Below are 16676 nucleotides of genomic sequence, written 5' to 3' on the forward strand. Positions count from 1 at the left end.
TTGAAAGGATTGTTGATGCAGTAGAGCAATTTGGTAGCGTCTCAGGCGCACAGGTAAACTATTCTAAGAGTTCAGGTTTGTGGTTTGGGTCATGGGGATCTACACCTGATCAGTTTGCCGGTATTGAGTGGTCTGTGGTGCCACCAAAATATCTTGGTGTTCCACTAAGTGCACACAAGTCAAGCGCACAGTACTGGAAAGATAGGGTGGCAGGCCTTGAGCGTTATGCTAAATCTTTTATACCACATAACCTTTCAATTTTCGGTAAAGCGGAAACGTGCAACAAGTTTTTGGCTACAAAACTTTTCTATGTACTACAAGTGCTGCATTGTGCTAGAGCGCATATTCAGAGCTTTCATCGTAAATTTGCAACATTTATATGGTCATCAACATATGAATCCATGAGACGAGACAATCTATTCAGACCAGTTAGTGCAGGTGGGCTAGGTCTAGTACATCTGTACGTGTGGCAAATTGTATCTCGCTACTTCTTTTTCCGCGACGCTTCTCACCCTATTATTCGAGCATTCTTGCAGGTAAACCTGGTTAATGTGCTACCTGATCTAGTAGTTTCATCCGATTCTTCTCCACGACCATGTTTATGGGGATTTATGCGAGAAGTTTATTTCTCTGTTCGTTTTTTAACAGTTAGGTTTTCAAATGAATATTTGTACTGTGTATCACGCAAAAATCTTTACAGAGATTTAATAGCGATGCTGTTTCCGCCACCACTTTATCGTGCAAAATACTTGGGACTGCCAGGACATGATGTCTTAGATCGAATACGTAAAATGCCGCTGACACCATCGACAAAAACGTTCTTTTTTAAATTACATTCAGAGACTTTGCCTGTGAAGACTTGGCTTCGTTCAAGAGACATTTTTGTGTCGTCCGTTGATTGTCCTCTGTGTGATGTGCCAGAAACAATTGAACATTGTTTTATAGACTGCAGAGATGCAATCTTATTTTGGGATGTGCTCCAACGAACTCTTCAAAAAGACTTTGTGCTAAATTCCCATTCCGTGCGATATCTCTTGCCAGCGAGTTGTAATGACGTACCATTCGACATGTTTCTCCTCATTGGAATGCATAGCCTGTGGAAGACGCGCATGTTGCAGAGAAACGCAGAGCCGATAGTTTCCTCAACAGCCCACTTCATTAGGTTGGTCACTCAGCTAAGAGATGTCTACGAGCAAATGGAATATCAACCAGAATGGTATACGGCATTGGTGAGGTGCTTATCCTTACCGCTGTTCTAGCACACAATTGAAAAATCAGTTATGTGATGTATCCGCTATAGAGGTGATTGCGAATTCTGTAGTGCCTTCTGTTCGTCATTGTGTTGCGATAAGAGCATAATCAACATATTAGTTCTTTGTCTGTATTCAATTGCTTTCAAGTGATATCCTATGTTGAATAAATACCATGAAAGAAAAAAAAAAACCGGCATGGCTCAGAGGTTGAATACTGGGCTCCCACGCGGAGGGCCCAGGTTCGAACCTCGTTCCATCCTGGAATTTTTTCTTATTTCGTTTTTTTTTCTTATTTCGAGCGATACTGGTTACGGACACCGGCGGCGGCGGCGCCAAAAACGGCCGGTGAAATGATCTCATAACAGCTTTCGCTGTAAAATTCCCTTTGGTACACGTATCCTTGACAGTTCCTATTTCGCAGGCACGCTTGTTATAAATTCGCTGTTAATCTCCGTCGTTTCTCTCAGTCCAGGTTCTTGACCTCATCAGATAAGAGAATTCAACTTCTTGCCACGCTAGCTGCGTTAAGCCTATGAGCTCTCAAATAGACAACTGATATAAAAACATGGGCTATTTTAGACGAATCTTGGTTGTATGTGTGACATGAGAAAGCACTCCCTTTTTTCATAATGTCATCTATGTCTCAAAATTCAGGTCATTTCGCTGTTCACTGAGAGCCGTCACTTCAAAGGGCGCCGCGATAATTGAAGAAAAGCTGTGAAGAAAAACCCGCTAAATTCGAGAAATAGCGTCTCCAAGGCAGCCACATGTGCTCTTCGGGTCTCGTGTATGCGAAGGGGCCTGAACGCCATTTCTTTAGGTCCCCTATTTCAATACTATCACTCCCTATGATCTTTTATATTCTTTGCACTTTTTAAGGGCACCTCAGCAGGTTTCGCCACTGTAAGCAAACAAGCGCTATGCGTACATCAAATTACGAAGCACCTGCATTGTGCGAAAACTCTCAAATTTTAATAGCTGATGGTCCACGCCCTCCCTTTTGCGGCATCTCTGCTAAGAGAGAGAATAAGTGGCCACACGTGCACGTGCTTACGTCGCAGGCGCTTCACGTAACGTCCGCTCAACTGTGGAGTTAGGTCCAGATAAAAATAATAATTGTTGTGGTTTAACGACCCAAAACCACAATGCGATGATGAGGGACGTCGTAGTAGAGCGTTCTGGAAATTTCGACCACTTGGGGTTGTTTAACGTGCACCTAAATCAAAGTAAACGGGCCTCAGGCAGTTTTCTTCTTCGAAAATGCGGCCAGCGCGGCCGGGATTCGATCCCGCGACTTGTGGGTCAGCAGTCGAGCGCCATAAGCTCTAGACCACCATGGCTTGTTGACGCGTCCCGATAGAGTAGAGTCGACCCTTGAAGCTGTGGCTCATGCACACACAGGGGGATTGGCCAAGAAACGGTTAGTTTTTAAAGGCAAATTTGAAGTAGAAGTTCAAACTTTGTTTAATTTATACAGAAAAAAGTATAAATGAATTAGAATTAAGATTCTAATAATAATAATAATATAGAATAGAATTGAGGCAATAAAATTGAGAAATAGGAAAAAATAAAATAATATAGAAATAAAAATGTGGAAAAGTAGATTTTATAACCTAAACCTTTTTGAACCTTTAAGAAACTCCTGGGATAGGCCATGACAATTCACTGACGGTAAACGTCGCTTCATCTTTCAATGTACATTGCCGCCACAACGCGTGCACCTCGAAGCAATGTATAAAGATATCATAAGAAAAAACACGGTTGTTTCCTCCGTCATATGAATCGACATAACACGAAAGTGAAACTTGCTTTACAAAATAGCTCACTGTTAATTTTACATTGATAAATGAGAGATTGTGCAACGTCTGTTTGTGATTAGGGGCAATAGGACTGTTTGATGTGGACGCCGCAACGTTATCCTGGTGGCAAATCTTCATCCCGGGGACTAACATCAGTGATGAAGATTAAACCTTTTGTGGTAGTGTACGTAGTTAACACAAACCAGTACACTGCGTATGGCGAATATTTTGTAAAGATGGCATCAAAAAGCACGAAATGAACACTGGTACACGATATGCGCTGATTCAAAGCAACGTCATTTAGCGAGACAAACACCAAGGTTTGCGCTCTCCTTATAGGGTAACCTACGCCTTTGCGCATGCATGACATCAGGAACACAAGTGGCAGAGTTCGTAGCTTGAGCCGTGACCGAGGGAAAGCGGTTCAGTTCCAGCTGGGGTGTTCATATTGTCACGGGCGAAGATGGCAGAGAATGACGACGACGAAGTGCTAAGCGGAACGCGCTTGGAATCTCTGCATCATTTCTTGTAGATGTGAAGCATCTTATAGCGGAGTTCAATCCGGTGGTGATGTGCGGCGTGACCGCACTTACTGCGCATGCGCAAACCTCCTCCACTTCGCCTCTCCACTCCCCCTCTACCCCTCCACATCACCCCTCCCCTTCCCTTCCCCTTTTCCTTTCCCATCCCCTCTCCATTCCCCTCTCCACTCATCCTCTCCCCTTTCACCCTCTCCTCCCCTTTCCTCTCCCCTCCCCCTTTCCCCTTCCCCCTCCCCTTTCCCCCTCACCACTCAACCTCTGAAATGCGGGCTCTACATGCCGAAACACTGCTTCGCATCGCCTCATGGTCCCCTTTAGCGGGAGATGGTGTGATTTTTTTAAACATGCAGATTGTTCACAAATCAAAGAAAACGATTGCTAGAACAACCACTCGGAAGAATGGGCATAAGTTTATCCCATCTGGTGGTTCTTTCCTTTGGTGCAGCTGAAATGGGCTTTAGCCACAGCAACGTTTGCGAAGCCGTCTGCGATTTTTTAAGGGAAGCAAAAAAATGGAATGTTAAGTTGACCTACAATTTCACTGTTTCAAACTATTCGTTTCTTCTTTTTTATTGAAAATCTGGATGGGACCAATGAATTTATTTTTATACCATCCATTCCTAAACATATTCGGGTTTAAAACAATTTTATTTCTAAAATAAGGTACCACCCCGTTTCATGGCCGATTCCCCACGGTGGGTTGCGCAAGTAGCTGAGGATCAACCAACCAACCAACCAACTGCGGCAGCGTTGTACGTTTTTGTTGTTAAATATACCCTCTGTCGGTGCAGTAGCTCGTGACGAAGGGCGAAATGGCGGGGTTGACGATGCAACGCGTGAGTGGTTGATGTTGCCGATGGATCAGTGAGCACGTCTATGAGCGAGGTGATCTATTTAAACTTTCGCTGTTCCGTAGCGATGGTGTGAACGTCGATGGAAGAAACATCAATCTCAGATACTGAGCAGGGGCATTGTCGTCAGGCAAGGGGGAGCGCGAGAGGGCGTCGGCGTCAGCATGCTGGCGTCCATTGCGGTACAGCACGTGGATGTCGTAATCTTGCAGGCGAAGTGCCTAGCGGGCGAGACAGCCTGAGAGATCCTTCAATGAAGACAGCCAGTATTGTGCATGATGGTCGGTGACGACATCAAATGGGCGACCATACAAATAAGTCCGGTACTTTGTAAGGGCCCAGTTGATGGCCAGGCACTCTTTTCCGTGATGGTGTAATTGGTCTTGAATCTAGTAAGCGTATGACTTGCGTATGCTACGACGTATTCGGGAACGCTGATTTGCGCTGCGCAAGAACAGCGCCGAAGCCTAGACCGCTGGCGTCCGTGTGTGCCTCCGCTGAGGCCGTAGGGTCGTAGTGGCGTAGTATGGGAGGACGGAACTTTGCGAACGCGTCGTCGCACTCAAAGGACCACGAATTTAGGGTCCCGCTACTTTCAAGAAGCTTCGTCAGCGGCGATATGATGTTGGCAAAGTTGCGTATGAAGCGTCTAAAGTATTAGCACAGTCTTACGAAGCTGCGCTGTTCTTTGACAGACGTAGGCTTGGGAAAATTGGCCACGGCCCGAAGCTTGGTCGGATCGGGAATGATTCCGTCCTTGAACACGACGTAACCATTGATTGTGAGCTGCCGTGCTGAAAATCGGCACTCCTTCAGATTCAGTTGGAGGCCGGCGTTGCTCAAACGCGTCAAAACATGCCGCAGATGTTGAAGATGCGTGAAGTCCGGAGCGAAAACGACGACGTTGTCCAGTAAACACAAGCACGTGGGCCATTTCAAGTAACGCAGAACGGTGTTCATTATGCGCTCGAAGGTCGCGGGCGCATTACACAGGCCAAACGGCATGACGCTGAACTCGTACGAGCCGTCGGGCGTGACAAAGGCTGTCTTCGGTCGAGCGTCATCAGCCATGGGTACTTGCCAGTACCCCTAGCGCAAACCGAGAGGTGAAAAGAATTCTGCTCCTTGGAGGCTGTCAATCGCGTCGTCGATTTGCGGCAGCGGATAAACATCCTTGCGAGTGATCTTTTTGAGCTGTCTGTAGACCACACAGAGCAGCACAGAACCGTCCTTCTTGGCAACGAGAACGACAGGAGACGCCCATGGCTGTCCGAGCGTCGAATAACCTTGCGTCGAAGCATATCGTCGACTTCCTCATTAACTACCCGACGTTCTGCGGGAGGCACGCGATATGGTCGTTGCCGCAGTGGTGGTTGAGCGCCAGTGTGTAACAGCGGCAGCGGATGCGTAACAGCGGGCGTCCGGCCGAGAGAAATTTGCCCGACATCGAAAGAAGAACGAAATTCTTGCAATAGGCACAGAAGCTGGGAACGCGGGGCCGAAATAAAGTTGTCATCAATGGAAGGACCAAATACATCAGCGGGTGATGAATCAGACGTGGAAACAGCACTGATGGAACGGCAACTAGTACAGTGTGAGTCATCTTGTGCGTCCAGGACTTGAAACGGGCATTCTACCCCTGAACAACTTCGGCGGAGCAGCGCGCTACTGTTAAAAGACTAAACATTGTAGGCTACCGATCGCAGCAGCACAAGCGGCTTGACCCTGTTTGGGCTTCATTTTTCGAAGCTTGTTTCGAGCAATCCGCTCTGCTAGTACACTATCGTAGCGAAGCTGCCGTAGATGCCCATATGTTCACAAAATGGCCGCTCATTTGCTGCTCAGTACAGTAACTCTAGTAGCTCATTAGGCTTAGCACCACCTGTGTGAGGGGCACTTCCGCCGGAATCAAAAATAAAGCGGATGTGACACAATATTCTGTGAAGAAGTGACGTCATTTTCTTAGCACTAACGAGAAATTTGACCTAACTAAAAGTAGTTTTCATGGTACCTGATAGCTATGGATTCGTGTCATTGCCATGCGGGGCAAGTGTTAGCGAGTGCAGTTAATGTCAAATCCATCTAAGCTAATATGGACTCATATCTAGACAGCGGTGTTCAAGCGTACTGCCTATCAATTCGCCTTGGTTTTACTAGAAAATTTTATCCTCGAAATTTTTATTCCGCGTTCGTCTCATGTTCCGCAGCTGTATTAAAGCAAGCAACAGCGTAGCTCTAATATTTTGGGGCGTGGTGTGATCGCTTCGCAAATACGCAGGTGCTTTGATGTGTGTATTGCTTTTGTGCTTCGTTTCCTTATTTAAACAAGAAGAAATGCTGCCTGGTCACGCCAAAATTATGATAATTTTATTTTATTCAGAGATCTCAATACCGCAATTTTTGTTACATAACGCACAATAAGAAAGAAGTGCGGCAATATGTACAAAAAGTGCGCGGACACTGCGCGTGCTATGTTTTGCCTTATATTCCAATAAAGTAACCTTGCATTTAGCACATGCAGGCAATTTAATTTAAGCACGATAGATGGCTTGGCAATGTGATCACCAACAACAGGAAATATAGTGCAGGCTACGGTTTCACGAATGAAGTCAGGCCCCAGGAACGCTGATTCATGAAAATGCAACGAGCAGAGTACTCCGAAATGTTGCTCCGGCGTCTATTCAAGTCGACATGGATAGCCAGGCGTATGCGCGTTGCAACTGTATCCTTGCATCTCACAACGTTCGCGCTGGTACCAAGGACGTTTGGCGTTTCAAGTTATGAGCATCGTCCCGTAGACCCACTGTGAAGTGAACCTCCGAACTCCGCCGCGCGCAGCAAAAAAAAAAAAAAAATCTCACCAGAATAACTCCGAAAAGGCATGCAAATGCGAAGCACCAAAAGACACAAGGGGGCATCTCGGGGGCGATCGGAGATCTGTTCGTTCCACTTGTTCGTTCTCCTGGGAAGAACAAGCGCGCTGATTGACTGAAGCGGGAGATGCCACTCAAGCCGGGGGGTGTCACCATTTCTTTTTTTTTTTGCTTGATCTTTTCTTTTTTGGTGACGTCATATGGCGGTATAACGAGTGGGGTGATCGGAGACCTCTGTTCTGCGCCGTTCGTTTTGTACCCATTCTGGCGGCGTACGCGATTGGCCGAAGCCGGAAAAAACCCCGTCTCTGACGGGCGTAGCCATTTTTCTTTTTCCTTGATCTTTTATTTTTTGGTGACGTCATACCGCGTCATAACGAGCATGTCGTCTGCTACAAACGAACGGAGCACGAGACCGTTCGCACGCGTTCTCTCGAGCGAACAAACAGCTTCGCACGGCATGATGCGGCGGTTGCGGCTGCCGCAACAGCTGATTTTGAGAAAATGGCGCTTGCGACGTGTGCTTCTCTTGCGGTTGGAGGTGCGAGATGCGTTTGAAGACATGAGCGAGTGCGGCGTCGCTTTCTGTTCTCGAAACGAACAGTGCGAACAAAATGAACGGGCCTGCCTGTGATCTTTCGCGCAGCGACTTCTTAATTCAAAAGCGCTACCAGCTACTGCCACGTGTCGTCCCGGTCCTCACTCGTGAACGACGGCCCCAGTGGGCACGACGGCGTAGGTATCTGTGGGTGCTCTTTTATAAAAGCCAGCAGAAGCTCCTTTTGACGATTCGACACCCGGGAGCCAAGCCAGCCACATTCCGGTGGGACGACATCTTGAAAAACTGCGCCAACCGCTACTTTTCTCCTTTTTTTTTTTTTTGGCGTGCGCGAGTTCACATAGCGAGCACGTTAGAAAAACTAACCAATAATATCAGCGCTCAAACGTATTGCTGTTTCAGAAACTGTTTGAGCTTGAAGGTACTCGTTTGAGACAAACTTTATGAGCGCGCCTTTCCACGCACTGCCTTGTCCAAGCAAGGGCTGCACTGAATAATGGCGGCGTGAGAGTGCGCTGATAGAAATATTTTTGATAATAAATAAAAATGTTAATCATTTCTTTGCACACGTCATGTGATGCAATTGTTCGAAAAATAAATGTCATTTGTAAGATGTAAAAATCACTTCGCGCTTGAAAGAAACTGTTTTTCGTTGTAACTGTTTGTTCCCTCCTCATCTAGTTGTGCTTGAATTGCAGCAGCGAAAACTCCCCTTGTTGATGTCGCTGGCGATAGGTTCTGGACCGCTTTTCGTCCGAAGCTTCAAGACATATTGTTCTGCTTTGGCGAAAGTGGCGAGAATAGACGAAGAGAATGAAGTCCGAAGCGATAATAGCAATATCGCCATTCGTAGGCGCAACGAATGAAAAGACTCAATAAAGATGTAGGTCGTCCAGAAAAGGAAATAGTTAAACAATATTTTACGGATACTCGTAACTGCACCCCTTTACATCAGGGGCGCAGCGAAGGAGGAGGCGGTGGGGGGGGGGAAGGGGGTTCTCACCACCCCCCACAGAAAATTTGCAATTTTACTTCTTTATATATATATACTCACGCATACAAACGCAGGCACGAACATACATGAAGTATTGACCCCCCCTCGCCCTCGAAAAAAATTGCTGGCTACGCCCCTGCTTTCCTTTATTTGCTGTCTAGGTTGAAAAGATAAAACCACATATTTGCTCAGATTTCGCTCGACTACCAGCATCATGGCGGCGCTCTATTTCCAATACAAAAACAAGTCCTAGTGTCTGACCTCTGGGCGTAGTTACTAACCCGATAGCGTTGAAGAGTTCCTTTCGCAGAAGTTACCGTCTCGATGTCGGCGTCCTTGTTTGTGAGCCAAAAATCAGCGTTTTCCATGAACGAATATTTTAGATAGAAGCAAATAAATACATAAAAATCTTAATTTCGATTGACAAACGATCCCGGGGCTTTTGCGTGGCAAGCATGTGACCTACCACAGAGCGACGCAGGTGGTTTAAACTGCTTCAACAACAACAAAAAAAAGACCCTAAAAGAATATGTTGCAGCGCGAGGAGTGTCCCTAATGCATGTAATATTGCGTGGCAGTAGCGTAAAGTTGCACCAGGCGTAAAAACATGTGCACTGCGCAAGGAGTTGCTGGTTTAAAGGCCTACCAATGCTAAAACGCACAGGCATAAATAATCATCATCATCTGCAACAGCATCAACAAAGTGTGCAGCTGCGCAATTATGCGTGCTACTTAACCGACATGTAGAGGGCACTTCGCCCGTTCCCAAAAGGAGTAACTATGGCGTTGTGAGCCCTTCGAAACTGTAGTCGCATTAGACATTCCAGTATACTTTGAAGCGGTCAATGTTACGGGGCAAAGACGTTCCTTACCTTTCGGCGCGGTTGAGATGTCGACTTGGCAGCGAAAGCAGGCTAGTGATTGAGAAGGCGACGCGAACGGGGCCCGTTTCCACCATCGCGCTCTGCTCTTGAAGGCGAAGTTCAAGCGTCCCTCATCTTTTTTCATGGACTATTTTAAACCACTCTTCATCCTATAATCATCGCACCTATTAGCCCAACGGCACACACATCTACAGTATATATGTACAACAGTAGCTAGTTTAAGATTTCAGGATTAGTTTGACGTCAAATTCGTGGTGTTGGTCGTGGAAGATTCAAACACTTGATTTCTTTCTTTCTTGTTGCATTTCAACAGAAAACGGGCCGTACTTACTCATAATTGTGTAAAAACATGGATGGAACAGGGGAAAGTCGGCAAGCACTATGGGGCAGAGCAGCCACAGGGTCCAAATCGTTGTGCACTTCGAAAGCATCATTTCAATTTCGAGCTGGGTCGGCAAGCGCGCGATGTTGCGGGAACGATGAATCAGCTTGTTGCTTAGCCCCGCATTTTAAGCTTAGGACTCCCATAAAAAAAGAAGAAAAAAAAAATAGACTGGTCCGCATGGATACACGGATGGATCGAGCGTAGGTTGGTCTTAATAGCGACAGTTGTTGCTTCAAATGCTAGTGTAAAAAGAAACATCTGCTGCATCTATGAGCGCTTACAGAAACCGGCATTCACTATCTCTTACACTTATGTAGTTTGTAGTATTCGAGTGCACGTGTGCACGCATCTATTATTGCGAAGCGTTCTTAAATCTCGTTTTATAATGAATGCTTTTTTAAATTTCTTAGCGAACCACAGGCACTTTGAGCGTATCTATTCATCTAGCCGCCTACGACTTCTTGGTGCCATGGCTTTTTAGTTAGCTTCATATATACCAGAATGGGAAAGCCACGACATAAGTTTATGACGAACATAAATTGCAGGTGCTAGCATGAAAATCGTGATATGCATGTCATGAAGGTAGTGATTTTCATGACATGGTCTTGGTGATCTCATGGCCGTTTAAATAAGTTGACACACAAAAATCGGTGTGACCTGGCGCGATCGAGTATATGAGGAGCATAATACACCGGCCGTAAGATGAAAATCACGTAATGTGTGTCATGTAGGTCATGATTTAAATGACATGAGCTTGGTGCTGTCGAGGCGGTTTCATTAATTCGATATATATGAAACCTCGCATGGCTTGAGTATGACAAAGATAAATGACAGGCCATGCGTAGTAAATACCGGAATATACATTCCAATAGCATGGTACATACCAGATTGTACATGTACGCATGCATGACAAACTCAACAATGAGGTCTATGCGGCCCCCTGATTCGCACTTCATCAGTTTTCATGATGCGTGGGATTTGCCGGATTTTTTCTATAGCTGTAAGCATGTTGCTTCTTACCTGTCGAGCACCTCTGGAACGTCGGCTGTTCATGTTGTTCTTACGATTGCGTAAGCGATGCGAGGGATCACATCGAACGCACAAACCTCATTTTGATATTTGATATTGTTGAAATGATAATAAAGAAGTTTCATTTTATTGGACAGCGAGAAAAAAGGATACGTTTTTCCAAACATTTCAAAAAAGTGAAACACTCCATGAGAAAAATGAAGAGCCCTCTTTCTCTTTTTTGCGACGTATAATGCTGTCCTATATAAAAACTTATATAAAGAAATGCGATAACTCTCTTTTGGAGAGTTGTGGGACACAGGATTCTTCAAGTGGGAGCTAACGTGTCTCATTAAAGAGGGTTGTTGTTGTGGGAGTTACATACGCGATGAAAAAAAGGAAAATTCATAGTACTCTTTTTTTTCGCATAGTGTGCACCAAAGCCCCACTTTCTAAGTTATACAGCTCAAAACGAAAAGAAAGATGCGTACAAGTGTCATCTGAAAACCTCTAAACGCGGTCGTTAGGTATAATATTCTGAGCACCGGGGCTTCATCAAAATTTATTTGTGCGCGTGACCGAGATGTGGAATTCAGCGTGCGTTACAACTCGCAGAAGTTGGTTTTATCGAAAGGTTTCGCGTTGACGTGCACTAAATCTAACCATCACGGCTCTTCTGATACGGCTCTTACTTTAACTCCTGAAAAGCCTGCACTCATATATAGGCATGGTTCTGGATTAGGTGGAGGCAAGTTTTAACGAGATCCCTCGACCATACATTTGTCAATTCTGAAAGAAAGAAAGCTTCACAATGGATTCAAAAACGAACGTTAAGCAATGACGGGCTGCTTAAAGCGGTCTGCCCTTGGTCCCCGGCTGTCTTGGTAAAAGGTGGAAAGCAATCAGTTCTTGCAATGCAACATCAGCGCTTCCCGGCCGCCATTATCGTGAAAAAACTTCGCGGCTATAACCTTGCAAGGTAAACGATGACGGGACAGGTGCGACTGTGAAAAGATATAGGGCAGACTTGGGGCCCTCATTAGATGATAATGCCCTTCCCTACCTCTCCCTGTGCGCACGCATAAGCCTACACTGCAGTACATCACAGTTAAGTGACACACGAATTGCAGTGACATTGCACAACATAAATTAGAAGAAACAATAAGCACATGCTCTAGAAGAGCATAATGCCTTTCTGAAGTAGTACTGTTCAGTGCTAAACATGGCGTACGCACTTTCATAGTCATCTTTCAAGCTCATGCTGATTTAAACTATAATCAGTTACCATAAATTTTACTTCAGTTGTGTGTTGTTCTAGCATGATTGTTGTTTGAGCTAGTTTCTACTGGTTCGAGACTGACGAAACTTTTCAGAGTGAGATTGAACGAGGACGAACGCGCAAAAGTGTATGATGGACGCCGACGTCCGACTAATTTTATTTCACGCGGGAAACATGATATCATGGCACACTCAAGACATGTGGTCACAGTGTGTGAGCATCACAATATTTTATCGCTTCTTTTTTGTTTCTTCGTGCCTAAGCAATAAAAGAACCCTAAAGTGCTGCTGAGAAAACTTAACGCTTTATCATGAAGTAGTAGTGACGCCGTGCTGACGCAACCATTACCCCTTTGACTTATGTAAAACGCCTGCATCGCTTCACTCTCCGTTCTGTCTCTCGCGCTGCCTGTGAAGTTCGCGTAAGTAAACATATGATGACGACCAACAACTTGCAGTGCTTCGTCGTCAGCCTGCCGAAATTATTTGTAACATCGACGCAATGTTTTCTGTCGTTACAGGAACTATCCCGTTTGCCTTATGTATTCCTTTCCGCAGCATAATGGGATAACATAGACAACCCAAGTATGCACTCAGTAAACATAGTTGCGTGCTTTGCAGAATACATAGTCTTCCTCTTTCCGCTCACCATGGCGGAATAAACGGAGAGTTTACGCGGTGCTGACATAGCAACTCTCACACCATCGCAGTGGTATTATGCGATAGAGCATGGACATGAGGCCGCTTACTATGTGTCTTTTCATTGTTTCTTTTCGTTTCGCTCGGCACCGTTTTCGCACGTGTCATCTCCTTCAAGGCTGTTTCAGAAAGAAATAAAAATAAAACGCCAGGCCTGCGCTGAAACCTCAGCACAGTCACAGCGAAAGCTGGAAGAGCGGCGTTTCTAGAGCCCGTTGTATGCTCTCTTGGGGCTACTAATACAAGTACACTAGCATGGTACCCACTACGCCACAAATCACAATTTTTGTGAAGTTGCGAAGCACCTACTAAGACACTATTCGTCAATCTGCGGAGAAGCGAGGTACCAGCTACACGTCTGTAAGGCATTATGTGCACTTTGTTGAAGCGACGAGTGACGATGAAGAATTATGGGTCAGCCCTTTGTAATGGGTTGGAAGCTTTAAACGGCACACAAGTTATGTAATTTGCATTGGGTGACGCCCGGCCGCTATTTCCCCCTGCCGCCATGCTGTATAACATACGTTGACGTGGGAGAGAGGGGGCGGGGGGAGAAGACTTTTATTGAGACCCCGGGGAAAAGGATGATGCGCTTATGGGCTTCCTTGGCAACCCATACAAGTGCACTTGCGACGAACCCACTACGCTATAAATCATTGTAATTTTTTAGAAGTAGGGAAACCGGCACCATGCCATTTTTCGTCATTCTACGGAGAGCCGTGGTACCTGCTAAACGCATCTTAGGCATTATGCGCACTTTGTTGATGCTGTGCCTGATGACGATGAAGAATTATGGCGGATCCCTTTGTAAGGGTTGGAAGCATTCAACAACCTACTCCTTGCACAATTCTCACTGTGTTACGCCTGGTTACAGAATTCGCGTTGCGTGACGCTTGGTGCTCTTCTACCACGCTATAGTGCATATGTTAATGTGCCCCACCACGGTGGTCTAGTGGTTATGGCGCTCGGCTGCTGACCCGAAGGTCGCGGGATCGAATCCCGACCGCGGCGGCTGCATTTTCGATGGAGGCGAAAATGTTTGAGGCCGGTGTACTTAGATTTAGGTGCACGTTAAAGAACCCCAGGTGGTCGAGATTTCCGGAGCCCTCCACTACGGCGACTCCCATAATCATATCGCGGTTTTGGGACGTTAAACCCCAGATATTATTATTATTATTATGCATATGTTAATGTGGTTCCTTCCCGACATGAAGCCTGTATAGGGTCTTTTTGCGAAGCAATTTCAAGCACCGGCATGGCTCAGGTGTTGAGTACTGGGCTCCCTCGCAGAGGACCCAGGTTCGAGCCTCGTTCCATCCTGAAAATTTTTTTCTTATTTAATTTTTTTGTTATTCCGGGCGATAGTGGTTACGGACAGCGGCGGCGGCGGCGGCGGCGGCCAACTACGGCGCCAAAAATTGGGGGACGCTTAAGCTCGCCTTTAAGAGCGGAACGCGATAGCGATATTCTGTTCTAGTGCGCAGTTCGAACACTACGAGGGTTTAACAGAATGCGCCCACTAAGGCGTGTGCCTTATGTAATGGGTAGCATGCTTTAACCAGGAGCAATTATGCGCGAGGAAACTCTTCGAAGTTGCGATGCACCCACTACGTGGTCTTAAGGGAATACACGCACTAATGTGTGCGCCTTTTGTAATGGGGGCTGTCTTTAAACCACGAAGTCGTTATGATATTGGCATGGTGTGACGTCCTATGGCAATGTACGCTTGTACCACGCAATATTACTGCGATATTACATCTCGTACTGTGACACCTGTATACAGGACGCGTATTTTTGGGAAGCATGAAAGTTAGTTTTAGTGCAGCTCCAAGCGGAAGGCGGGCTGTGTGGTAGAACACCTGCTTGCCACGCAGACGGCCTGGGTTCGATTCTCACTCGGACTCAACATTTTTATTATTTTATTTGCAGCTTTTCCGATTTTTCGGTCACGGGCATGATGATGATTTTTCGCTCACAACCACCGGCCCCGACGCCGACGACGCAATTTCTGCGATACGAGCTCTTTAACGCTATCGCGTTAAAACGGCCGCTGAAATGATCTCATAACAGCTTTCGCTGTAAAACGAAGGGTATCGTGCTTCTCTTAACGGCTGAGCTGTGCACGGACGCCAGCTGTCAGTAGATGACCATGCAATTTCGGAGAGCTGCTCTTAAACACGTGGGCACTCTGCCTTTCAGCCCTGGATTTTTATTTTGGGTCGAGGACTTTTTTGTGTGCGTGTTTCCTAACAGTTATGACATCAGAAAGACCACAAACGAAAAATTGAGCCAGTGGTGCAAGTAATAATGGATTTATAGACATGACATCAAATTAGGTCATCAGGGCTCAGCGGTTGTGAAATGAGGAAAAATGGCATCTTTTTTCCTGCTATTCCCTAGAGTACGCAAAATGTGAGCACGTCTTCATTTTTCTGTGTGATACTTATTGAAACAGCTTCGGTACGGTCGTCGAAAATGACGCCTACCCGCCCTCAGCTGACCCGCCTCGGCGTGACCCATGAACTTGGTCAAGCTTCTTTCTTTGTGGCTCCCAGCTCCGCAAGCAGGCCGCAATTTTGGTGTCAGTCGCAGTGGGGATCATTGAAAAAGTAATCCCCCAAGAACGAGCAGTTTTGGTTTCATTTTTGAGGTGCTAGGGGAAACGTTGTGTGATCGTGTCAATTGACACCGCCAGGGCCGAAAGGGCTAAACTGTCAAAAGGTCTTCCTCACCACAGGGTTTGTGTGCCGAGCAGGTATGTGCTATGGGAGAGATGAAAACTGTTGCATCTAAAACGAATCTTTGTCCTGCAGTTCAGCCGCTAATCGCGGGCCTTGAGCTTTGTGAACAAAAATTCATGAAACATTTTTTTTTGCAACTGCATTGCGCTCTTGGACTGCCGAGCTTTTAAAAATAAAAAAAGTCGTCCACGTAACGATATAGCTTAACCACTGGACGTTATTCAGCCGCTGAAAACGCGTTTGTCATTACGGGAGAGAAAGGAGCAATCACCGACGCCAACGAAGAACCGGTGCAAATTTTTTCTCGTTGTGCATAACACCCGCTGTCATGGACGACAGATGTCCACCATATCGTCAAACGGTTTGCTGCAAAGAGGCCGTATGTGGTATGGTGAAATATAAATCCGTGACGTCAATATATATATACACCGGGTGTCCCAGCTATCTTTAGCTAAGGGTTATAAAATGCAATAGTAGAGGCAGGCTAGTGATATCAGTTGCATATCAGCGATATCAGCCACCTTGCGCACTACAGACAAGCTTTTGTTTTGTAATCGATTGATTTGTTAATTACTATTATTTATCTAAATTGCTAAATATTGACTTTAGGCAAGAAATGGGGACTTGCAAAGTTCCAGAGCGTCTTCAGAAACCCCCGTTGCATTATTTGCAATAAAGAAAGGCACAGGTGTGGCATTTTTGTCCAGGCTGCGAATAAAGCCCGCGAAATGAAATAAAAAAATAAACCACGGGACTAGCGCATTCGCGCGCCGCAATCTTGCTGCTCTCAGCCGCGGTTTGAGCGAAGGA

The sequence above is a fragment of the Rhipicephalus sanguineus genome, chromosome 5 (genome assembly GCF_013339695.2).
Source record: "Rhipicephalus sanguineus isolate Rsan-2018 chromosome 5, BIME_Rsan_1.4, whole genome shotgun sequence".
NCBI lineage: Eukaryota > Metazoa > Arthropoda > Arachnida > Ixodida > Ixodidae > Rhipicephalus > Rhipicephalus sanguineus.